Source organism: Zingiber officinale, chromosome 2B, assembly GCF_018446385.1.
Source record: "Zingiber officinale cultivar Zhangliang chromosome 2B, Zo_v1.1, whole genome shotgun sequence".
Taxonomy (NCBI): Eukaryota; Viridiplantae; Streptophyta; class Magnoliopsida; order Zingiberales; family Zingiberaceae; genus Zingiber; species Zingiber officinale.
In genome coordinates this window covers 83,261,530-83,289,254 of record NC_055989.1, presented here as the reverse complement: position 1 = coordinate 83,289,254, position 27,725 = coordinate 83,261,530, and the positions used below count along the sequence as shown (strand labels likewise).

Genomic DNA, 27,725 nt, shown 5'->3' with positions numbered 1-27,725 from the left:
ATTCCAACACACAATCCTTAAAGACTTTTCTAACATTTACACAAGATCTCAAACATATTTTATTCAACTATAGCTAATTTAGTAAACTTACAACTTGATATCGAGCTGAAGCATCATCAAAAACTATGAACAAAGATCGACAAATAAGATATTATCTAAAGCATAACTAGTAATGAAGCAGGAACTAACAATTTCTTTTTTTGAGCCCAGCTTCTTGTTGCCGGTTCAAAGGCTTTATTCTTCTCGACAACAAATTAAAGCAGATACGGTGGTCACTTTTATTTTTCTACTCTTCGACTCGAGCTCCGTTCGCTTATTTCCTGATGTAGAGGTTGATGAGTTTGAGAAGATAGATGAAGCCTTGATCGCTGCTTGCTTGTCCTTGCTGTTCTTGTTGAATTTCGGAACAAATATAACAGCAGCTGCACTAGCTGCATCTTCTATTGAGGGACGAAGGAGTCTGATGCCGATGCCTATCTTGTTTGAAACTTCTTCTTCTTCTTCTGCAACCTTTCTCTTTTGATTCTGAAATTAGAACATAATGCATGAAGGAATCTGCACGATCTAGATAAACAATAAAAATAAAAAAGTAAGATGGATCAGAAAGCTTCCCTCTGACTTCATCTGCTGGAAGGGCAAATGTTTCTGCATCTTCGATGTCATAATCTTCTGTCTTCCATTGTGCTCCGCTGATTATAACATATTCAGTGTTCTTTGGATCTGTCTGTATTACTATTTCACGTCGACAGCAATCTGATTTCATAGTAAAGCTCCATATCTACAAACAAGACAATATCAAATCAGACGTATGTGGATTTGGCAGAGAACTTACAAACACTCGAACAGAAAAAACAACAGCAGAAATAAGACTGAGACCAGCAGATAAACAAGATATTATTTTGTTTCTATTACTCTATAATTTTAGTCAGTGTTTCGAAACGTTGGAAAAATGGTAGTGTCAAAAGATCACTTCACAGCTTACCTTAGTTGAGTAATAGTTGCTCACTTGCTTTTTCTCTGCATTAAACTTACACCTTTGGCAATCATATGATTTGTTGGGATCTAGCGCGCCAGAAGACGCGGAAAAATATTAGATCCACTTATCCAGCAGATCCATGTGAAAGGGAAGAAAATAATTTCTATAAACTAATCTATGCTAAACTACATTATAAGATTATATCTTTGTTGCGTGCCCTTCGCAATCCCGACAACAATCTTTTTCTTTGGATCCAGATCTCAGCGCATTCAAACGTCCTTGCTCTATGGTATCCACACGAACATATCCTTCGTTCATCGCATGAACGAAGAACCATCTTCTTGTGCTAGCAAGAAGTATGGTTCGGCCAAGCTTGAAGATTCGGCCATGGAGGAGGAGGAAGAGGGAGATCAAGAGTCACCTTTTCTTCATCTCATGAAAAATAAATCCAAAAACCTATTTATATTCATCATATGAATACCAAGGGTTTTTGTCTCTTTGTATTCCTCTTAATGGGTTGGATTTATTATATTGGATTAACCATTAATCCAATAACCTAATAAGTCTAACCGATTGAGTCTAACCCATTAATCCAATGTGTTTAATTCGGATTGAACTCAATCCAATGAGTGAGTTCATTTGAGTCTAACTCAATTAGTAACCAAAAGGCCTAATCATCTCATGATTGACTCTTAGGGCTAATTACTAACATGATTGCATCCACCACACCATATGACCCGGTGGTAAGCGTAGGGAGGAGCTCACATGGGCGATGGCCAACGACGCGTGGAGGGCATAACCAACCTAAAGATTTCGCCGAGCAGAGAGATATAAAGTCCGATCGACCAGATTAAAGTCCGATCGGCCAGGAGTTGCCAGAGCCGGCGTGAATATAGCTCGACCATGGGTCGGGCTTCCGACGCTCAATCTGCCCACCAAGGAATTGCTGCGCCGAGCGGTTAGTCCGCTCGGCTGAGTTGTGGACCAACTAAAGAACGTATACCCGTCTGAGCAACTAGGGGGGCTCCCCCGTTCGGTTCGGCACGCTTATGCGTTCGACCACCTGGGCGCCTGGGCGGACCCGGGAATAGACAAGATGCAAAAAAGGACAAAGGAGACATATAGCAGGGTCAACGGCTGGACTAGACAAAGAATCGTACGGTGAAAATTTTCACTATCACGTCAGAGATATGCTCGAACGGTTGCGGTATGACGTCAAGCGCACTTTTCTGACACGACCATTTCTAGGTATGCTTTGAGGAGCGTGCACGCTTCGAAGAGCGTGCACGCGCCTCCGGGGAGCCCTATATAAGGCCCCCAACCTTCGACGGAGGTATGCATTCTCATCTACTGTAGCTCTTGGCCTTATTGTGCTGTTTCGATTTCCCCTCGCCTGACTTGAGCGTTGGAGGGTCGTCGCGGGGATCCCCTTCCCGGCTCAGTTTTGTTGCAGGTTCACCGGAGACCACGTCATCCCCGAGTCTACGCAGAGTCAGCAGAGAGCGCCACGTCCCCAATGTCCATCGACTCAACTCTCGGACAGGATCACCATACATTAAACGACATCTCAAACCTGCAAAGATAATTAAAGTAAAACTAACTTGGGATACAACAAAAGTAAATTTGTAGAAGCCCCATTGTGATTTTTTTGAATGTCCAAATTATATTTTCTCAACCAAGGTATGCAGATTGCACAATTGTCTACTTAGCTATATTAACTTGTGGCCTTCAATAAATAGAAAGAAAAACATATTGATAGCCTATTCTTCAATTTACAAAGGACATTGATTCACAATGCTATTTCCTAATGCATATGGCAATGATCAACACACATTAACCCATTAAGCAAGCTAGTTGGACCTTGGAAATATTGCAAAAACCTCAAACTTACAACTTCTTTCATTTGGTTCCATCCTAATGAAAATGTAAAAAAAAAATTACTTTTGCCTCAAATGTTCCCTCCAACTAAACACAGAGGAATGGATTTATTTTGCTACTATCATTCAAAATTGTCTTCTTTCCCTACTAGGTAACTAAGAGGATTTGTGTAGGGTTGTAGAATCCCGATAGCAAGAGAACACTGAAGGAGCATCAGCCATGTTCTCTTTTAAGTTGGATAGCCAGTATTTTATTTGGAAATCAGCCTCCAAGCTAAGGCTACATAGTATACATAAATCATCATTAAAGCTTGAATCCTATATTGATGTGAAACTTAGAACTAGGCTCCCCTAGATATTATGTCATAAAAGAATGGCCCAAAATGACTGAATGGTAGAAAACTTTCTGAAGCACGTTATTCTCCAGTGTATATCACATAGACAAAACTTTCAACGAAACACGAATAGCCTTCAATGGAGAAAGAAATATATAAGATAGAGAAATGCAAGAAATCAGAAATCACATGTTAAACAAAGAAAAGTTATATGAGTAGCATTTGTGACCAAGAGATTAAATTATCCTTAATAATCTTCCATCATATTGAGAGTACCAGAGAGAAAGTCATAGTTACATCTATTAAGGAAAAATTTTGAGAGACACGTTTAGACGACCAATAAATGATACAATTAGATAATGTAAAACTATGACAAATACGCATATCAAACGAACAAGAGGAAGATCAAAAAAGACTTGATTAACAACAATAAAATAAAATAAAATTTATTTAAGTATAGATGATGATATAGTAGGAGATAGAGCTCAATGTCCCCTTGCCAGTGGAACAAAAAAAAAATCGGGGTGCAGGCACTTGCAGGCCGCAGCAACCGGAGAAAAAACGCAACGTCGAGCGAAAAACGGAGAAAACGAAGAGTCAAAGCCAATTCGTTTTTTTTAATTGTGAATCACCTTGACACGTTTCCCTATATAAAGCATATATAAAGATTTATTTTTATATTTTTATTTATCCCTCCTCCCTTTTTTTAATTGACACGTTTCCTCAGTTTATTTTTTATATTTGGAAACGTTTATTTTTTATATTTTTATTTATCTCTCACAAAACCTTGAACCTTGTGATATTTCTTGCCCTTTATTTTTTCTCTCTGCAGTGCCGATCGCCGACGACCAACCAAACAGCAAAGCTGAAAGCCCTGCACCCAGCGCCCAAATCTTTTTTCTCTCTGCCGATTGCCGATTGCCGATCAAAGGAGGAACCCTTCCTGATCCATCTTTTTGTGCCAAAGTCTAAAGGTGAAGCCTTCGACCTTCATTCAGGTGTGGATTTTATTTTATTTTATTTTATTAATAATTGTTTGATTGTTTCTTGATAATGTATGTTAAATTAATTTTATTTTTTTAAAAGAATTGTATCGATGAATGATGTTAAATAATTAAATTGTGTTATTGTTAAATTGTTCACATTACTTTATGTTGATAATTTTTTCCCATACATTATAATTTGTAGAAAATGTTGAAATATTTTGCAAAGAGGCCTAGGAGTTCAATTGAATCGTCTAGTGTTCCGGATGAAGAGTCTACTGCTGCACCACAACCACCACCACCTCCTCCTCCTCCGCAAATTTTATTTGAAAATATTGAAAATCTGAGTAGTGAAGTAGAAATTGTTGCTGATCCTGGTTTACAAAAATTGATTGAAGAGTATGATGTTGGTGCTAGAGATCGTATTCGAAAAGAATATGTTGCTATGGGCTCTTGTCAACCTCGAGACCATAATTTTCCAAGAAAAAAAATGGGTAAAGACAATAGATGTTTCAGAGAGGTTTGGTTTAAAGACCATGATTGGTTGGAGTATAGTGTTTCAAAGGATGCGGCCTTTTGTTTCTGGTGTTATCTTTTTAGACCTAGTAATATAGGGTTTGGAGGAGATGATGTGTTTACGAGATCTGGTTTCATAAATTGGAAAAAAGCAATTGAAAAATTCAATAAGCATGTAGATGGAGTTGGTAGTGCGCACAATGAGGCAAGAATACAGTTTGAGGGTTTCAAGAATCAAAGACAAAGTGTGGAGTATTCATTTTCATCAGGGAAACATGAGCTTGAAGTTTCTTATCGCAAACGCTTGACTTCCATTTTAAAAGTAATTCGATTTTTGTTGTTACAAGGATTGCCTTTTCGGGGACATGATGAGTCTTCGACATCATCCAATAGAGGAATTTTTTTAGAATTGCTCAAATGGTATAGCTCAGAGTGTCCAGAAGTTGTGGCAGTTGTTGGAATGAATTCACCTGGAAATAATCAAATGATTGCCCCAAAAATTCAGAAGCAATTGGAGAATGCTTGTGCAGTTGAGACCACAAATGCTATTCTAGCTGATCTTGGAGATAGGTGGTTCACTTTACTACTTGATGAGGCTCGTGACTGTTCAGTGAAAGAGCAAATGACAGTTGTTATTAGATATGTGAACAAATATGGAGAGGTGATTGAACGATTTATGGTCGTAGTTCATGTTGCAACAACTACAGCTGCTTGTTTGAAGGAGGCAATCGACTCTTTATTGTTGGGACCGAAAAGTAGCTAGAGGGGGGGTGAATAGCTCGTCGCGTGCTTCGTGGTTGGCGTTGCTTGTTTCTTCAAAGATGCGCAGCGGAAACACAAGAAACAAACCACACAACGCTAACAAGGTTGGTTTACTTGGTATCCACCTCACAAGAGGTGACTAGTCCAAGGATCCACACCTACTCATGCACCCTCCACTAATAAAACCCTCCTTTTCGGTAACTACCGAAGGCGGAGAAGCCCTACAAGTTCACACTACAAGAAGAAGGGGAAAGGATACAGAATACAAGCACAAAGCTTACAATTAGTACAAGAAAATCCTAACCCTAGCTTTCTTCCTCTTGCAATAAATCCGCCTCTTGACTTGGAAGAACTTCCAAGAACTTCAAGAACTGGCGTGGAGAGCTCTGTGGAGTCGCTGGTGAAGATCTGAGGTTTGTCGTGGAAGCAATATCGAAGGAAATGAATGCCTGCGGCTTAAATCGACGCTAACGGTCGAATCCCGATCGATTGGATTGCTCTCAATCGATCAAGGAGGCTTTGGATCGATCCACGGATCGATCCAGAGCGCCTCTGTGCTCTGAAAATTGGCCTGGATCGATCGGTCGATCGATCCAGGGCTTATCGCGACATACAGCACCTTCCCAATCGATCCACTGATCGATTGGGACCTCTGGATCGATCCATTGATCGATCCAGAAGGCTACTGTGTGCTCGCGACTGCCTCCCAATCGATCCACTGATTGATTGGGACGAAGGCTTGTCGCAGGGACGCACCAATCGATCGGCCGATCGATTGGGCTCCAGCCAATCGATTGGCTGATCGATCCGGCTACTGGTTTTTATCCAAAACCAAGTCCCAAACCTCCCAAACCAACATTTGGTCAGCCTTGACCTGTTGGTTCATCATGCCTAGCATCTGGTCACCCTTGACCTGCTAGGACTCCCTCACCAAGTGTCCGGTCAACCTCTTAGACCCACTTGGACTTTTCTTCATCATGCCAAGTATCTGGTCACTCTTTTGACCTACTTGGACTTTCACCAGACGTCTGGTCAACCTTGACCCATCTGGATTTCTCCGTGCCAAGTATCTAGTCAATCCTTTGACCTACTTGGACTTTCACCAAATGCCCAATCTGCCTAGCTTCACTCACCAGGACTTCCAATCTGCCTAACTTCACTCACTAGGACTTCTCCTCTGCCTGGCTTCACTCACCAGGACTTCCAATCTGCCTAGCTTCACTCACTAGGACTTCCAATCTGCCTAATTTCACTCACTAGGACTTCTCCTCTGCCTGGCTTCACTCACCAGGACTTCCAATCTGCCTAGCTTCACTCACTAGGACTTCTCCTCTGCCTGGCTTCACTCACCAGGACTTTCTTTCTGCCTAACATCCCAGTTAGGACTTCCCAGTCAAGTATCTGGTCACTCCTTGACCTACTTGACTCTTCTTCAATTAACCTTGTATTGTCAAACACCGAAACTGAAACCAAGACTCAAGCTTGGTCAACCAGGTCAGCCTTGACCTGAGGGATATTGCACCAACAATCTCCCCCTTTTTGATGTTTGACAATACCATCACTATCACTTACAATACCATATGTAAGTTAGGCTAATCCCAAGGCCTAAACCTTCTTCATGCCACTAGGTAATGAATACATAAGTTAAGCCCTTCATTCTCCCCCTAAGAGAGCAAACTCCCTCTAGGTAATGAAAGTCTAACTTACTTCCTTTCATTCTCCCCCTATTGACACACATCAAACCATGTCACATTTTTGGGCACACGTCAATCCATGCCCCATGTTGAAAACTCTCCCCCTGAAGAGTTGCTCATCACAGTTCACAACTTCACTCGTTGTGATCAACACGATAATGAAGGGCCCATTCCCTTCATCATCAACAATGCTCGCCCTGGAGCAATAACAAAGTCCAATGACCCAAATGAAGGTCACATACCCTTCATTTATCCTTAACCCTACATTCTTCCTCAATGTAGGCAAATGTCTATCCTTGAGCATTATCCACTTGAAACTACTCGAATAATGAGGATATCCACTCCCCATTAAAGTTCAAACGCTCAACCTTGAGCATGTTCTTAACGGAAGGTTAACCACCTTCCAAGGTTCATGAAAAATAATTTTCATGTCTTTAAAGAGTCTCTCCCCCTAAAGACATGGTGGTAACTTCTGTCATTGTACCAACAATGACTTGGAATCCCTAAAACTTTAAAAAAACCCAATTTTAGAAGTTTTGAGGTTCAAATATTCAAAATTTGAAACAAACCTCAACCTTAACTTCAACTTAGCCTTCCTTAACCAATCCATCCTTGTTTTCCACATGAAAACACCCTTTCAATGTATACAAATTTATTTTCAGGGGTTTGGAATGGTTACATAGACTAATCATGGTTCATACATGCTGAAATCTGACTTTCCCAGCCAAAATCAGCATTTTTGATCGATTGGAGGTGGTCCCAATCGATTGAACCCGGCTGAATCGATCCACTGATCGATTCAGACTTCCTGGATCGATGGGCTGATCGATCCAGCGAGTTTCTGCTCGCGGGAGAACCTTCCTCAATCGATCTCCCGATCGATTGGGGAACTTCAATCGATCCACTGATCGATTGGAGCTCTGATAGTTGCTGAAATTCCATTTCAGTCAACTTCAGAAACCCCTAGAAAATTCTACAAAAATCCAAAAATCGTGAAAATTTGTGTAGACATTATTTAGGGTATAATTTATCATGAAAAAATAGTTTTCTATGAACATACATCATATTTTCAAATATTGACACAAACTTGAAAACTTGCATAAACTTTAGTGTTTTCTTCAAGTTTGTGTCTAACTATTCAATGGTGATTAATATCAAGAGATAGCCTTCGCCAAGGTTTTCCAAAATCATTTTAAAAACCTTTTCAAAACCAATATCCCATCATGTTCCTTGAGCTTAATGCACATGACTTGTACATTAGCTTTCCCAATGATGGGAAAACACATAACTATGTGTTTTGATGAATTCAAAACTCAAAAGAATGCACTAAATCAACATCTTGAGTTTTGTTCATCATCCTAACATCTCACTTGTATCTAAATTGCACAAAAACACATACAAGTCATCTTATTGGTCTTTGTGAGATGCAAAGTTTGGTTTTGCCCTAATCTAGGGATCATGCATATCTATCTAGGCATTTTGTGGATATTGAACATCCACTTAGGATGTTACTTGTTAATACCACTTGTTGAAAACACTTGTTGAAAACACTTGTTGATAAATGCCATTTGTCCTTGCTTTTAAGGAAATAAACATAATGCATGATAGTGTTATGACATACATCAAAAAGAAATAATTTTCAATAGAAAATTCCTATAACTACATGATGTATGTATGTCGTGACATGATATTTTTGTGTTTTTCATCTTAAGGAATGAATGCAAAAATAAACATGATGTCATGGCATAAAATGGGCAAACAATCATGGCAAGGTTTAGCATAAATACACTATACCTAGATTGCCTATCTAAGTATCCTTAAACCTTAACTAATCCTTAAGTTCTACCCTAGATTGCCCAAAGTGCTTCAAGAAAATGTCAAAACCTAAATTTGCATTTCTAATTCTCTTAATTAATTTATGCCAATTGAAATCAAGCATATTCCTCAAATTGTTGGCATATTTCATTTTTTTCACAAGAGTAGCACTTTAAATTAAGGCTTAAATTGCCTTTAATTTCCTAAGAACATACCAAAATTCCAACTTGGTAGTTCTTGTGATTTTCCCAATATGTGCCATTTAAGATTAAAATCAATACTTCTCAAATTTTGGCACATTTTACTCTTTCAAGGAGTAGCCATAAATCCATTTCATTTTCAAAGGTTAATAATAACCTTGAAAATGCTCCTTGAGTGTCAATTTCTTCAAAGTTGGATTAACTACCCTTCTTCTTAGAGTTGACACTCTCTAACCCATCTATGGGGTAGAGAAGATGCTCCTAGGAACCCAAAACCTATTGGTGCTCCTTGGATGCTCTAGGTATTCACTAGGGATAACTTCCCTAGATATCTTCCTAGTGACCTTGTTAGGCTTCTTAGAAGTCTTGGTCACCTTTTCTAGGTCAACGCTAGGGATTGCTTCCCTTGTGACCTTGTTTGTGACTTTCTTAGACTTCTTAGAAGTCTTAGTCACATTTGTTGCAAAAATACTCTTAGAGATGACCTCCCTAGTATTCTTGACTTGACCACTAGACCTAGGGTTTGTTCCATAGCTATATGGAACCCTATGGTAAGAGGGCACATCCTTCTTAGCCTTGGGTTTGTATCCCAAACCTCTATGGTTATTGGATGACCTTTGTGCTCCTAGACCTAGGCTATGCTCATTGCCCTTTTAGGATATTTTCCATCCTTTTTAGGGTCTTTTCCAATTTATCAAGCCTCGACCTCAAGACTTGATTTTCTACCATTAAGTCCTTAGATTTTGGTTTTTCATTAAACCCATGAGCATTTTTATTTCTAGGCCTATAACTAAAACCTTTAGTGTTCTTGCCTAGATTTTTACCTATATTCCTAGCCTTAGGTGTAGTAGTTTTAGCATGAAAAGCTATATGTTTTTCCTTAACGCTATCATGCTTCCTATTTTCATGGTAAATAGCATTAAAATGATATAAGTTAGAACTATCATGCTTTTTATCATAATTTAAAGAGGTAGGCTCAATGAAGGTTACCTTTCTTTTTACCTTGGAGGCTCCCCCTTGACTTGAGCTTCCTCCATGAGCCTTGACCATCTTCCTCTCCTTAGGGCATTGACTTCGGTAATGCTCCTTTTGATTGCAGGAGAAGCACACAATGTGCTCCTTGCTCTTCTTTGTCCCGGGGATGGTCTCCTTGGGCTTCTCCTTGCCCTTTTGTGCCATTTGGCCCTTCTTCTTGGCCAATTTAGGGCATTTACTTCTGTAGTGCCCTTTTTCCCTACATTCAAAGCATATAATATGATTTTTATTAATTGAAATTGTTTTACCTTCACATGTAGGGATGACACTTGATCTTCCATGTGATGTGGATGTAGAGGCTTCCTCTTGATCCGATAGTGATGCTCCTCCATTAGATTTGACTTGACTCGCGGAGGTAGAAGCCACATCATCCTCTTCTTCTCTTGATCCGGATGTGGAGGATTCTTCTTGCTCTTGTTCCGGTGTCAACAAAGATTGCTCCCCCTCAATCCTAGAGGTGGAGACTTCACCTTCTTCTTCATCCTCTTGTACATGAAACAAGGAATATACTCCTTCCTTGCTCTTTTGATTGCACTCCTTTGAGGATGAAGCTTCTTGGACTTCCTCTTCTTCGGAAGTTGAGCATCTCTCAACTTTGGAGTCTTCCTCCTCTTGGTCTTGATCCAATGAGTTACCCTCTTTGGATTCTTCTTAATCTTGTACAGTGGAGGGGATCTCATGAATCTTTGCCAATTTGCTCCATAGCTCTTTGGCATCTTCAAATTCTCCTATTTTCTCCAAGATGTTGCTCGGCAATAAATTGACCAAAAGTTTGGTCACTTTGTCATTGGCCTCACATCTTTGGATTTGGTCTTGACTCCACTTGCTCCTCTTGAGTACTTTGCCCTTGGAATTTGTGGGAGCTTCAAAACCTTCCATGAGAGCAAACCATTGCTCTATCTCCACCATTAAGAAGTTTTCGATCCTTGATTTCCAAAAATCGAAGCTTGTAGATGTGTATGGTGGAGCCACCCTCCTGTCAAATCCAAGTCCATCTTGGAATTGCATCTTGAAGTTAAGCTTCTTGAGTTCTTTGACTTTGATAATTTTGCTCCAACTTCTTCACCCTCTAGCTCTTCTTGTTATGTTTGCCCCTTCCGGCGATGATTCCGGTGAAGAGCGGCCTTGCTTTGATACCACTTGTTGGGACCGAAAAGTAGTTAGAGGGGGGGTGAATAGCTCGTCGCGTGCTTCGTGGTTGGCGTTGCTTGTTTCTTCAAAGATGCACAGCGGAAACACAAGAAACAAACCACACAACGCTAACAAGGTTGGTTTACTTGGTATCCACCTCACAAGAGGTGACTAGTCCAAGGATCCACACCTACTCACGCACCCTCCACTAATAAAACCCTCCTTTTCGGTAACTACCGAAGGCGGAGAAGCCCTACAAGTTCACACTACAAGAAGAAGGGGAAAGGATACAGAATACAAGCACAAAGCTTACAATTAGTACAAGAAAATCCTAACCCTAGCTTTCTTCCTCTTGCAATAAATCCGCCTCTTGACTTGGAAGAACTTCCAAGAACTTCAAGAACTGGCGTGGAGAGCTCTGTGGAGTCGCTGGTGAAGATCTGAGGTTTGTCATGGAAGCAATATCGAAGGAAATGAACGCCTGCGGCTTAAATCGACGCTAACGGTCGAATCCTGATCGATTGGATTGCTCCCAATCGATCGGGGAGGCTTTGGATCGATCCACGGATCGATCCAGAGCGCCTCTGTGCTCTGGAAATTGGCCTGGATCGATCGGTAGATCGATCCAGGGCTTATCGCGACATACAGCACAGTGGATCGATTGGGACCTCTGGATCGATCCATTGATCGATCCAGAAGGCTACTGTGTGCTCGCGACTGCCTCCCAATCGATCCATTGATCGATTGGGACGAAGGCTTGTCGCAGGGACGCACCAATCGATCGGTCGATCGATTGGGCTCCAGCCAATCGATTGGCTGATCGGTCCGGCTACTGGTTTTTATCCAAAACCAAGTCCCAAACCTCCCAAACCAACATTTGGTCAGCCTTGACCTGTTGGTTCATCATGCCTAGCATCTGGTCACCCTTGACCTGCTAGGACTCCCTCACCAAGTGTCTGGTCAACCTCTTAGACCCACTTGGACTTTTCTTCATCATGCCAAGTATCTGGTCACTCCTTTGACCTACTTGGACTTTCACCAGATGTCTGGTCAACCTTGACACATCTGGATTTCTCCGTGCCAAGTATCTAGTCAATCCTTTGACCTACTTGGACTTTCACCAAATGCCCAATCTGCCTAGCTTCACACACCAGGACTTCCAATCTGCCTAGCTTCACTCACTAGGACTTCTCCTCTGCCTGGCTTCACTCACCAGGACTTTCTTTCTGCCTAACATCCCAGTTAGGACTTCCCAGTCAAGTATCTGGTCACTCCTTGACCTACTTGACTCTTCTTCAATCAACCTTGTATTGTCAAACACCGAAACTGAAATCAAGACTCAAGCTTGGTCAACCAGGTCAGCCTTGACCTGAGGGATATTGCACCAACATTTATTTGCTAAGTATGGTTTGTCAGTGGCGAGATTGAGGGGTCAAGGATATGATAGTGCTTCAAATATGTCTGGAGAATTTAATGGCTTAAAGTCACTGATAATGAAAGAAAATCCGTATGCATTGTATGTTCATTGTTTTGCTCATCAACTCCAGCTAGTTGTTGTAGCTGTTGCTCAAGCAAATCAATATGTTTGTGATTTCATGTGGATTGTTGGTTCGATTGTGAACATATTGTTGGGACCGAAAAGTAGCTAGAGGGGGGTGAATAGCTCGTCGCGTGCTAGATACTCATCGTTGCTTGTTTCTTCAAGATGTACAGCGGAAAATACAAAAACAAACCACACAACGCTAACAAGGTTGGTTTACTTGGTATCCACCTCACAAGAGGTGACTAGTCCAAGGATCCACACCTACACACACACCCTCCACTAATAAAACTCTCCTTTATGGTAACTACCAAGGGCGGAGAAGCTCTACAAGACTCAATACAAGAATAAAGGGAAAGGTAATGAAATACAAGCTTACAATGAGAGCAAAAACCCTAACCCTAGTTTCTTCTTCTTGCTTTGATCCGCCTCTTGACTTGGAAGAACCTCCAAGAGCCTTCAAGAACTGGCGATCTCGAGCTTGAGAAGAGCTGTGGAGAAGCTAGTGAAAATCTGAAATGAATCGGTGAAGAGATGTCGAAGACAACGCTCACCTGCGGCTCAAATACGACGCAACGGTCGGATCCCGATCGATTCGATTATTCCCAATCGATCGGGGAGGCTTTGGATCGATCCACGGATCGATCCAGAGCGCCTCTGTGCTCTGGAAAAACGCATGGATCGATCCAGCGCTTATCGCGCGAAGCAGCAGCGTCTCAATCGATCCACTGATCGATTGGGACCTCTGGATCGATCCACTGATCGATCCAGAGGCTCTCTGTTCGCTAGGAAAGGCCTGGATCGATCCACTGATCGATCCAGCTCCTGGATCGATCCAAGTCCCAAGCCTCTCAAACCAATATCCGGTCAACCTTGACTACTTGGTACATCATACCTAGCATCTGGTCACTCCCTTGACCTGCCAGAACTCCCCACCAAGTGTCCGATCAAACCCTTTGACCCACTTGGACTTCCACCAGATGTCTGGTTAACCTTGACCCATCTGGATTTCTTCGTGCCAAGTATCCAGTCAATCCTTTGACCTACTTGGACTTCCCAACACCAGATGTCCGATCATCCTTGATCCATCTGGATTTTCCCTTGCCTGGCTTCACTCACCAGGGCTTTCACCTAGCTTCACTCACTAGGGTTTTCCATCTGCCTAGCTTCACTCACTAGGACTTTCACCTGGCTTCACTCACCAGGATTTCCTTCTGCCTAGCTTCACTCATTAGGACTTTCTATCTGCCTAGCTTCACTCACTAGGACTTTCACCTGGCTTCACTCACCAGGATTTCCTTCTGCCTAGCTTCACTCACTAGGACTTTCCAGTCAGGTATCCGGTCACTTTTGACCTACTTGACTCTTCTTCATTCATACTGATCAGTCCCTGATCAGAATCTCCCCATATGAACAACTGCACCTGCATTGTCCATGTGTCTACATGTATTATCAAACATCGAAACTATGACCAAGACTCAAGCTTGGTCAACTCAGTCAACCTTGACCTAAGGGATATTGCACCAACAATCTCCCCCTTTTTGATGTTTGACAATACCTTCAAGTTTGGACCATTCTGAGTTAAGATAATCTCATAGCCTTAACTCCATTCATGCCAAAGTATGAATGTTGGTTCCCTTCATTCTCCCCCTATGACCTCCCCCATAGGTAATGAGTTAAGCTAATCCCATAACCTTAACTCCATTCATGCCAAAGTATGAATGTTGGTTCCCTTCATTCTCCCCCTATGACCTCCCCCATAGGTAATGAAGGTCTAACTTAAACCACACATTCTCCCCCTATTGGCACACATCAACCCATCTTTGAGCACACATCAACCCGTGCCTCAATGTTGAAAACTCTCCCCCTGAAGAGTTGCTCATCGTTGTTCACAACTTCACTCGTTGTGACCAACACGATAATGAAGGACACATTCCCTTCATTTTCAACCAATGCTCGCCCTGGAGCATTAACATGGTCTAATGACCCAAATGAAGGTCTCATACCCTTCATTTATCCATCAGCACCTTGGATCGATTGGAGTTGGGTTCCAATCTATTGAACCTTGCTGAATCGATCCACTGATCGATTCAAGCCTTGTGGATCGATCGGCTGATCGATCCAGCAAGCTTCTGTTCGCGAGAAGCTTGCTCCCAATCGATCCACTGATCGATTGAGACCCTCAATCGATCGGTGGATTGATTGAGGTCTGATAGTTGCTGAAAAATGATTTCAGTCACCTTCAGAGGCCCCTAGAAAATTCTAAAAAAATTCAAAAATCATGAAATTTCGTGTAGACATTGTTTAGGGTATACTTTATCATGGAAAAATAGTTTTCTATGAAAATACATCATATTTTCAAAGATTGACACAAGCTTGAAAACTTGCTAAAACTTTAGCGTATTCTTCAAGTTTGTGTTTAACTATTCAATGGTGATTACTATCAAAAGATAGACTTCACCAAGATTTTCCAAAAGCATTTTTAAAACATCTTTCAAAACCAATATCCCACCATTTTCCTTGGGCTAAATGCACATGACTTGTACATTAGCTTTCCCAATGATGGGAAAACACATAACTATGTGTTTTGATGAACCTAAAACTCTAAAGAATGCACTAAATCAGCATCTTGAGTTTTGTTCATCATCTTAACATCTCACTTGTATCTAATGTGCACTAAAATACATACAAGTCATCTTATAGGCCTTTGTGAGATGTAAATTTGGTTTTGCCCTAATCTAGGGATCATGCATCTCTATTTAGGCATTTTGAGTGGTGAACATCCACCAAGGATGTTACTTGTTGATTCCACTTGTGTATACCACTTGTGTATAAATACCACTTGTTGGTATGCCACTTGTTGATATACCACTTATTGGTATAACTTGTATATAAATGCCATTTGTTTATACCATTTGTTGGTAAAACATTTGTCCTTAATTTTAAGGAAATCAAACTAAATGCATGATTAATGTTATGACATACATCAATATAACATATCTTTCAAAAGAAAGAGTCCTATAGCTACATGATGTATGTATGACATGACATGGTATTTTTGTATTTTTCACAATAAAAGGAATGAATGCAAAATACACATGATGTCATGACATATGTGTTGGAGCAATCTAGGTACCCTAAGTTTTGATATTTGGGCAAAGGTTTAAGTTAGGTTTATTGTTGTATTTGATATGCATTGTGAGTGTGCAGGATACAGGTACAACAAGGAAAGTCCAAGGGTGAGCCTTGGCGGTGTAAGTCCAAGCATGTAGTCTTGGCAACGTAAGTCCAAGTGTGATCTTGGCAAAGGAGGAAAGTTCAAGGATGAGTCTTGGCGATGTAAGTCCAAGCATGTAGTCTTGGCAACGTAAGTCCAAGTGTGGCTTGGCAATGGATGAAGTCCCGGAGGCGCGACCTCTTGGCAAAGGAAGACCCGACAACAATGACAAAGCTGATGGAAGCTCCAGAAGGCAAGACGTGAAGGATGGGGAGGCATCCGAGGGACGCAAGACTGATGGAGGAGGCTAGAAGGCTAGGTCTAGGTTGGTCGGGCGAGAACGAGTACTGAGTGAATGTACTCGAAGTAAAATCCTAGAATTAGGGTTTACTGTAGCAGTACTGTAGCGTCACTGTAGCAGTCGACTGGTGACTGTAGCAGTCGACTGGTGCATTGTAGAGAGCCGTTGAGAGAGTCGTTGGGCTGACACCAGTCGACTGGTGCAAGGACCAGTCGACTGGTAACGGAAAAATCAGCTTACTGATTTGTTCTACTACAAATTAAGGCTAAGAAATCACCCCTAAAGTGTTGTTTTTGGCCATATAAATGTTGCATAATGCCTAAGGTAACGTTTTTCATTCTATCTTATCAAGTCCTGTCATATTAGATATAATGCAACGCTTTTGTCATTTTATGCAACACTTTCTTGAACTGTCGTGATATATAGCAAAGGTAACGCCTCTCTATATGCAACACTTTTTTCTTCCAATAGCAACACTTATTTTTTTGTTACTCTTAAGCAATTTCAACACTTTTTACTATTATTAGCAACACTTTTTATAATTTTTTTAACCCAATAATGCAACACTTTTTTCATTAAATGCATAACTTTTTATTAAATTTTCACCTCTTAGTTCACATGCAACACTTATATTTGCATTTTATTTTTAAAATATAACACTTTTACCCATTAATAGCAACACTTATTTTTACGCCAATATATTATTGATAATGCAATTTTATTATCCATTCAAACACATTTGTACAAAATAGATTATTCAAAATATAATCATTGTATTACAAAAGTTATACCACACTATATTCTGCTTAAGAATTTTACAAAAACCTAACAACTGACATCTAAAAATATATAGCCAACTAAAACATTATACAAAAGTCATCAATTAATACCTTCATGAATCCCTAAAAAAAAGGCAACTACACATTTACAAAAAGCCAACAAATGGCAATGTGTGGTCGCAATGTGTGGTCGACTTCACTAATCCCCCAAAAGGTATTCGTCCATACATTGAATGTGCCCACCAAAAAAGACATCTAAATTTTTCCTGCCAGCATGAAAACAAAAAACAACACAACACATTAATTAGTAAAGCTACACAACATAAAGAATATATAAAGAAATAATTCAGTTCTACCAATGAAAATAAATATACTTGTTCAGTTTCAAGAAAGATCTTTAACCAGTAAAGCTACTCAACATATTCACACATCCAAATCAATTCTGGTCATCAATTGAATCTTGAAAAAGAAAATGGGAGAGCCACATAAATAAATTGATAAATATGATTACCAGTTTAATCTTGAGAATAAATTATTGAAACACAAACAAATCAAAAAACCATATCAATTTGGTTAACCATCCACACCTATAGAACAGACTACACATAAATAATAAAATCATCCGAAGTGTCTTTAGATACAGGTCCAATAAAAGGCCAGAAAGATAAGCAAATCATTATTAAACTGTACATTAGTATTGCACATATTAAAACCAATAACAGGCTATTAAGAATTTTTTTAAAAAAAAATCAACAACTCAAGACTATAAGAACAGGAAAAACCTTTAACTAAATAAAGGAAGGGAGAACTTACATGGAGCTCAACCTAGAAAAAAAAAAGTTCTTTCAGTATTTACAAATACACTTAAAACATTAGGTTCCTCCAACTGCATTTTGTTTAGAAAAGCATATATCAGTTCATCTTCTTTTGATGACACTACATCCAGTCCCTCCAACTCCATTTATTTTCCTGACAAGCTTGACAAGCTTGCTGCATTGCATGTTTTGTCAAAGAAAATCAAACGAGAAAAATAAGTCAATTCTTTACTCATTGAAAATAAGTCTATCAAAACACAATGTTATTTAGAATCTATATATGAAATGAATACATATTTCAAACAAGAAATAATCAAACGAGAACTAATGAATCAATTCTTTACTCATCTGGATACTTAGCTATTTGCCATATACACGTGTCTTTTAGTGGTGGTTGAATTAGTGAGGTTTTTACCCATATTAAATAGCTAAGTCCTGAACAACAACTCTGGCTTTGTGCAATCTACATGATATTTAACTTGCAATCATGGTATTAGACTATACTCTTAATAAGTGCAATCAATTATTGTAGGAAAGCATGAATCCAATTTCTGCATAACACAAAAGTTCTTAGTGGCTTCTTCAAGTACAAATCATGATTTTTCAAGATGCCTACTAGCCATCTCAACACCATGTGTTACTTTGGCCATAGTAAGTCCCACTCACTTTCATTCCTTCTTGTTGCAAATGATTTGAATCAACTTTTTTATGGTAAAGGACTCATTCAATACCAGTTGGTATTTCAATGTCTATTTTCTTGGTAAAGTAAGTCAATTAAGGAGTTTCTCAAAATCAAAAGAATTGTTATTTTTTCTCAAGGAAGTGTTACTAAATGTCAAACTGATAGCAACTGAACATACTAGAGGAAAATTAGAAATGATTGTCATGACACCAACAATGAGTAGTTTTACCTGTATCCCAAACTGCAAGCTTTAACATTTTACCCCCAATGTTTGACAATCTCTACTATAAAATCAACACCTACATAATATAGACAGAAGGATTCTTAAGTGCAAATTCAACTAAGAAAATAAATTAACCAAATCGTGCAAAAGATAGCTGAGCAGATTCTTTGATTCAAACAAAGAGCAAGTATAATATTTGAAATACAATTTATTAAAATTTATCAAAGTGAATACATACCACAAAGATTGAAGACAAATTATTTAGAAAACCAAGATATTTTTTTTCAAAATGTCTCTACTTTCCAACTCTATTCATGTGAAACTTTTGTCCACTCCAACAAGCAAACAACATTAGCAATCCTAGTTTTGATAATGAATAAATCCTCAAGAAAGAGGGGAATTGTTGTAAAGTGATGTCACATAGTCTCTATATATATTGACAAACAATGAATGCAATAGCAAAATGTCAATGCAACAACAATAAATTTTATCCCATTCCAGGATAAAAGGCTAAAAAAGACTCGATTTTTCATTAATTATCAAAGAGGGAAAAGGATCAGAGGCAAGAATCGAAAGCGCACCAATTGTAGGGAAAATATCTTCGAAGGAGTCTGAAGTGAATCTGAGAAGATAATTGCTTTTAACAACGCTAGAATCGCTAATAAGCAACAACTTAAACAAATAATCAAACTTCAGAACCTGGTTCAGAGATACCGAATCCATCTTAGTGAATGATTCCAAAAACCCTAACAAACAAGATGACAACCCAAAACGGAATATCAACGGAGATGGCAGCAACTGTGGAATGGCTAGGGTGGCTACGAAGAGGATTACAGCTGTAGGTGGTCGGCCATGGACTAGTGTTGTAGTCGTATAAATATGAGAAGGGGCATCTGCTCCGTTGGAACAATGGCGACAGCTTTGGCGACGGTGAGCGTCGAGATCTGCTCGCGGTGGCAAGATAGAAGCGAGCACAACAATGTTTCGTGTTCATGGTGGTTACGATTGCAGAGACGCTCGAACGAGAAGGACAACAGATCCGCGCGAGAGAGTGGTCGGCTCCGGTGGATTGGGAGGCTAGGGTATGGAGTGAAGCGGAAGAGATAGGGCGGCGACGGTTCTCACTCGGCCGGTGACGAGAGGGCGATGCGAGAGGGAGGCGGCGGTGATGAATCGGGGAAAGAGGAAGAGGAATCAAGGTGGAAAGAAATCGGGAGGGGAGAAAACAAACTTAGGGTTATAATTATAACTTATGTATTTATATATTACAATACTTTTAATTTTATAATAACAAGCGGAACATTTCTAAAAAAAATGTATTGCATTTTAATTATAATGCAACACTTATTTGAAAGTATTGCATGTTTTTTCTAAAATTTGATATATGACAATACTTATTGAAGTGTTGCTCCCAAAGTAATACCTTAGGTTCATTTTGTAGTAGCAAGCTCTATAAGAAGGAGCTTGGGATGGTCGGCCAAGGTGACGAAATTAGACTTGGTTAAAGCCTAATTAGTAGTCACCAAACGTGCTCAAGGTTCTCTTGTGTCCAAGTGTTCTTGGTTGGTGTTGTGGTGAGGTTTCTCCACCCACAAGGAGTTGCTTGAGTAGCCGGAGTTTGCCGGGGGTTAATCCACCGAAGGATCGGGATCGTCCACCTTACGGACAGCCGTGGAGTAGGAGCAAGTTATCTCCGAACCACGTTACATTGACGTGCATTGGTTTGCATTTCCTTTCTTTGTCTTTTAGCTTTCATATTCGTATTTAGTTTCGTATTATTCCGCTGTGCAACTAACGAATACGTAGGAAGCCATCGATTTTGGTGAGACGCTATTCAACCCCCCCTCTAGCGGGCACATCGGCCCAATAATATGATGGGCAAGCAATCATGGCAAGGTTTAGCATAAATAAAATATACCTAGATTTCCTATCTAAGTATCCTTAACCACTTAGCTATTTCCACTTGTTTTAACTTAAAACGTTAAACCTAGATTGTCCCAAATGCTTCAAAGAAGTGCCAAAACCTAAATTGGCATTTCTATTTCTCTTGATTTGTTTATGCCACTTAAAAATTAAGCATATCCTCAAATGTTGGCATATTCCATTTTTTCTCAAGAGTAAACACGTAAATCAAGGCCCGGATTGCCTTAAATTTCTAAGAGAATACCAAAATCCTAACTTGGTATTTCTCTAGGTTTTCCCAATTTATGCCATTAAAGATAAAATCAATTTTTCCACCATTAGGCACATTTTACTCTTTCAAAGAGTAAATAATAATTCCATTTCATTTTCAAAGGTTAACCAAAACCTTGAAAATGCTCCTTGAGTGTCAATTTCTTCAAAGTTGGGTTAACTACCCTTCTAATCGGAGTTGACACTCTCTAACCCATCTATGGGGTAGAGAAAATGCTCCTAGGAACCCAACACCTATTGGTGCTCCTTGGATGCTCTAGGTACTCACTAGGGATAACTTCCCTAGATACCTTCCTAGTGACCTTGTTGGGCTTCTTAGAAGCCTTGATCACATTTTCTAGGTCAACTCTAGGGATAGCCTCCCTTGTGACCTTGTTAGTGACTTTCTTAGACTTCTTAGAAGTCTTAGTCACTTTGGTTGCAAAGATACTCCTAGGGATATCTTCCCTTGTATCCTTGACTTGACCTCTAGACTTAGGGTTTGTTCCATAACTATATGGAACTCTATGATAACTAGGCACATCCTTTTTAGTCTTGGGTTTGTATCCCAAACCTCTATGACCATTAGATGACCTTTGTACCCCTAAACCTAGGTTATGCCCATTTTGCCCTAATAGGATATTTTCCAATCTTTTTAGGGTCTTTTCTAATTTATCAAGTCTTGACCTCAAGACTTGATTTTCCCTCACTAAGTCCTTAGTATTTGATTTTTCATTTGATCCATGAGCATTTTTATTCTTGGGCTTGTATCTATTATCCTTAGTGTTCTTGCCCAAATGTCTATCTACCTTCCTAACCTTAGGTTGGGTAGTCTTGGCATGTAGGGCCACATGCTTTTCCTTAATGCCCTCATGCTTTCTATTCTTATGGTAAATTGCATTAAAATGATAAAAATTAGAACTATCATGCTTTTTACCATAACGTAAAGGGGTAGGCTCAATAAATGTTACCTTCTTCTTTACCTTGGAGGCTCCCCCTTGATTAGTGCCTCCTTGAGCCTTGACCATCTTCTTCCCCTTGGGGCATTGACTTCGGTAATGCCCTTTTTGTTGACACAAGAAGCACACAATGTGCTCCTTGCTCTTCTTTGTCCCGGGGGTGGTCTCCTTGGGCTTCTCCTTGCCCTTTTGTGTCATTTGACCCTTCTTCTTGACCAAATTAGGGCATTTACTTTTGTAATGCCCATGTTCCCTACATTCAAAGCATATGATATGATTTTTATTATTAATTGAAATGTTTATACCTTTGCTTGTAGGGGTGGCATCTTCTCTTTTTGATCAGGAGGTAGAAGCTTCCTCTTGATCCGAAGATATTCCTCCATTCGATTTTGCTTGACTTGCGGAGGTGGAGGCTTCTTCATCCTCATCTTCTCTTGACCCGGATGTGGAGGATTCTTCTTGCTCTTGCTCCGGTGTCAAGGAAGATTGCTCCCCCTCAATCCTAGAAGTGGAGGCTTCACCTTCTTCTTCATCCTCTTGTACATGAAACAAGGAATATGCTCCTTCCTTGCTCTTTTGATTGCACTCCTTTGAGGATGAAGCTTCTTGGACTTCCTCTTCTTCGGAAGTTGAGCATCTCTCAACTTCGGAGTCCTCCTCTTGGTCTTGCTCCAAAGAGTCACCCTCTCTGGATTCTTCTTGCTCTTGTACAGTGGAGGGGATCTCTTCATGAAGCTTGGCCAATTTACTCCATAATTCCTTTGCATCTTCAAATTCTCTAATTTTGCAAAGGATGGTGCTTGGCAATAAATTGACCAAAATCTTGGTCACTTTGTCATTGGCCTCGCATCTTTGAACTTGCTCTTGGCTCCACTTACTCCTCTTGAGAACTTTGCCCTTTGAATTTGTTGGAGTCTTGAAACCTTCCATAAGAGCAAATCATTGCTCTATCTCCATCATAAGAAAATTTTCGATTCTCGATTTCCAAGAATCGAAGCTCGTGGAAGTGTATGGTGGAGCCACCCTCGTGTCGAATCCGAGCCCATCTCGGAATTCTATTGTAGAAGTTGAGCTTTTGAATTTCTTTGACTTTGACAATTTTGCTTCAACTTCTTCACCCTCTAGCTCTTCTTGTTATGCTTGACCCTTCCGGCGATGATTCCGGTGAAGAGCGGCCTCGCTCTGATACCACTTGTTGGGACCGAAAAGTAGCTAGAGGGGGGTGAATAGCTCGTCGCGTGCTAGATGCTCGTCGTTGCTTGTTTCTTCAAGATGTGCAGCGGAAAATACAGAAACAAACCACACAACGCTAACAAGGTTGGTTTACTTGGTATCCACCTCACAAGAGGTGACTAGTCCAAGGATCCACACCTACACACACACCCTCCACTAATAAAACTCTCCTTTATGGTAACTACCAAGGGCGGAGAAGCCCTACAAGACTCAATACAAGAAGAAAGGGAAAGGTAATGAAATACAAGCTTACAATGAGAGCAAAAACCCTAACCCTAGTTTCTTCTTCTTGCTTTGATCCGCCTCTTGACTTGGAAGAACCTCCAAAAGCCTTCAAGAACTGGCGATCTCGAGCTTGAGAAGAGCTGTGGAGAAGCTAGTGAAAATCTGAAATGAATCGGTGAAGAGATGCCGAAGACAACGCTCGCCTGCGGCTCAAATACGACGCAATGGTCGGATCCCGATCGATTCGATTATTCCCAATCAATCGGGGAGGCTTTGGATCGATCCACGGATCGATCCAGAGCGCCTTTGTGCTCTGGAAAAACACCTGGATCGATCCACGGATCGATCCAGCGCTTATCGCGCGAAGCAGCAGCGTCTCAATCGATCCACTGATCGATTGGGACCTCTGGATCGATCAGTGGATCGATCCAGAGGCTCTCTGTTCGCTAGGAAAGGCCTGGATCGATCCACTGATCGATCCAGCTCTTGGTTTTTGCCCAAAACCAAGTCCCAAGCCTCTCAAACCAATATCCGGTCAACCTTGACCTGTTGGTACATCATACCTAGCATCTGGTCACTCCCTTGACCTGCCAGAACTCCCCACCAAGTGTCCGGTCAAACCCTTTGACCCACTTGGACTTCCACTAGATGTCTGGTTAACCTTGACCCATCTGGATTTCTTCGTGCCAAGTATCCAGTCAATCATTTGACCTACTTGGACTTCCCAACACCAGATGTCCGATCATCCTTGATCCATCTGGATTTTCCCTTGCCTGGCTTCACTCACCAGGGCTTTCACCTAGCTTCACTCACTAGGGTTTTCCATCTGCCTAGCTTCACTCACTAGGACTTTCACCTGGCTTCACTCACCAGGGTTTTCCATTCTGCCTTAGCTTCACTCACTAGGACTTTCTATCTGCCTAGCTTCACTCACTAGGACTTTCACCTGACTTCACTCACCAGGATTTCCTTCTGCCTAGCTTCACTCACTAGGACTTTCCAGTCAGGTATCCGGTCACTTTTGACCTACTTGACTCTTCTTCATTCATACTGATCAGTCCCTGATCAGAATCTCCCCATATGAACAACTGCACCTGCATTGTCCATGTGTCTACATGTATTGTCAAACATCGAAACTATGACCAAGACTCAAGCTTGGTCAACTCAGTCAACCTTGACCTAAGGGATATTGCACCAACACATATCTGCATCATCTTGCAAAAGGGCCGACAAACTTCGATATCTTGAACATGACAGAAAAGTTAAACTTCTTGAAAGAGGAGAGATTAGTTCTGGTAGAGGACTAAACTAAGAAACTAGTCTAGCTAGACCTGGAGATACACGATGGGGGTCTCATCATTCAACTTTATGTCGTATTGAACAAATGTGGTCATCTGTTATAGAGGTTCTTCAAAATTTGATTGATGATGGTGATCGTTCTTCTAAGGGTTTAAGTAGAACTTTGGTTGAAAGAATGGAGAGGTATGAATTTGTGTTTATTCTACTATTGATGAAACATATACTGGCAATCACAAATCATTTGTCAACCGTTCTACAAGAGAAAGATTAAAATATTGTGAATGCGATGCGTTTGATCAATAATGTGAAATGCAAATTACAAAAGTTGAGAGATTCTGGATGGGATATTTTACTTGAGGATGTGAAGAAATTTTGTAACACTCATTCCATTGAAATAATTAATATGACAGATAACATCAACAGCCGTAGTCGTTTGAAGAGAGATGGGAAAAATGTTAATTTTTATCACTACTACCATGTTGAAATCTTTTGTAAGGTAATTTCATAATTCTTTTTTTGTTTACCATCAATTAAATTCTTTTAAACAGTAACATATTTATTAATTTTTACTTTTGTTGTTTGATTTTTTAAATTGTAGGTTATCGATATTATTCTACAGGAGATGGATAGTCGTTTCTCTGAAACAACTACAGATTTGTTGATTTATATGTCATGCCTTGATCCTAGGAACTCGTTCTCTAGATTTGATGTACAGAAGTTAGTGCATCTGGCTCATTTTTATGAGGATGAGTTTTCTTGGAATGAGCGTATGTTGGTTGAACAAGAGCTTGAAAGATATATTGATGACGTCAGATCAGATGAACGGTTTGAAGGCATTTAAGATTTAGGAGCTCTTGCAAAGAAAATGATTAAAACAATGAAGAACCGTGTGTTTCCTTTGGTTTATCGGATGATTGAGCTAGCCTTACTTCTTCCAGTTGCTACTGCAACCGTTGAAAGAGTGTTTTCGACAATGAATATTGTCAAAACAGATTTGCGAAACAGGATTGGAGATGAATGGATGAATGATAGTTTAGTAGTCTATATCGAGAAAGATGTTTTTAATACTGTCGACAATGAGCCAATTTTACAGCGTTTTCAGAACATAGAGTCTCGAAGAATGCAATTATCACGTATTCGTTAGTAGACTACTTTCATATTTTAATATTATTATATGAGTTTTTTTCATGATATTGTACTTTTTTCTCCTGTATGCCTAGTTATTTAAAAAATATTTTTTTAATTACATAGAAGTTATTAATTGTTCAAAAAAAATTCGCCGTACTCAAGATTGCAGCCGCCCCTCTATGATTGAATTCCTTGATTCGTCACTGGGGATAAGATTTAGTTGTTGTTATTATTGTAATAACCTTCCATCATATGTACTGAGAATTGAATCCGTGCAATTCAATTCCACCTCACCAACTTAAAAAAATGCATATTATTGATTATGAAGCACAGCGGCAGGAAACTATCAATGGTAGAGCTGTCAGACGGGTCAACCCGTGGCGGGGCGGGTCGGCCCATGGCGGGCTAACCATTTGGCGGGGCGGGGCGGGCCAACTCGCCAACTTGGCGGGTTGGGAAATTTTCAACCCAACCCATTCTAAGGCGGGTTGCGGGTTTTGCGGGCCAACCCGCGGGCCCATCAAAAATTTTTAAAAAAAATAAAAATATTTTATATCTTCAACCTTTTACTTCGAAAAAGTTTTCTACAATTAAATGTATACATAAACATGTATTTTAAATATAAATGAATACAAACGAGTACTTATGTTGGATGAAAAGTACTATTTTTATTTCAAAATTATAACAAAGAAAGATAATAAATTGACTTAAAACTTAGTTTACATGTGTTTTTCAACCCGCGGGCCAACCCAAGTCCGAGCAGGCCGACCCGCGCGGGTCGCGGGCCTAGGCGGGTCGGCCCACGGCGGACTTGGATTGATAAAATTCCAACCCAACCCGCTTAAATTGTTTGGCGAGGCGGGCCAACCCGACGGGCCCAACCCAAATTGACGGCTCTAATCAATGGGCTATTCATTCAGAAAATTTTCATAGCATAATGAGATAGTGGACCTGTAATTTATCAAACAAAATAAAATGTATGCAAAATGTGTCATGAATTTTAATATTATTGTTTTGTGCATGATCTTGTACCTTATAATCAAAATTCCTTGGTCTATCTTTCTTGCCCTTTCTCTCAAAGGATGCTGCCCTTGGAATTTGTTCAAGGAACCCTGAAAGCACAAGAATAAAAATATGAGTCACCAATATTACCAGACAATAACAAGCCTTATAAAAACAACTTTCAGACATAATACATTTTTTACAGAAAAATACCTTTTTGGGATCCCATTCTGGAGGATAGTAGAAATTATCTGCTCTAGCAGCTGCGAGAGAAGCCTAAAGGAAACAGAAACATGAATTATAAACAAAGAAACTTCAAAAACGAGAAAAAAAAAAAGATAATGCAATTCAAGATGATGAAGTGTGCAAGCTAAAAAAAAAAGAAGTGTGTATACTTCTTACTGGATGATTCAAGTTCTCTTAGGGCATTTCCAATGTAAGTTTTTTAAAAGGTTTGTAAAAATAAAAAAATTCAACAAAAAAGCTCTAATGAGTGGAGAGATAAGGTTGAGATTTTTATTTTAAGAGCAGGTTTGAAATATCAAACCTGTTGTTTTTTTTTGGGGATGGAGTTACCAATCATTGAGAAATAATAGTGCATGTTGACTTCTTTTTAAATAATTAAAAAAATATTTTTTAAATTATAAATTAAATATTAAATAAAGATGAGAAATTATAAATTATAAATTATAAATTAAATTAAAAATTATAACTTCATTAATTTATTAATTAAAAATTACAAATAAATTAAATTAAAGATGAGAATTAAATAAATTATTAAGTAAAAATTATATAGAGATATTAAATGAAAAAAGTAATAAATAAA

The 27,725-nt window shown here is 39.7% G+C and overlaps 1 pseudogene; it reads right to left on the bottom strand.

The window, feature by feature from the left end:
- Positions 1-186: 186 nt before the first annotated feature.
- Positions 187-27,500, bottom strand: LOC122048394 (annotated as a pseudogene).
- Positions 27,501-27,725: the final 225 nt, after the last annotated feature.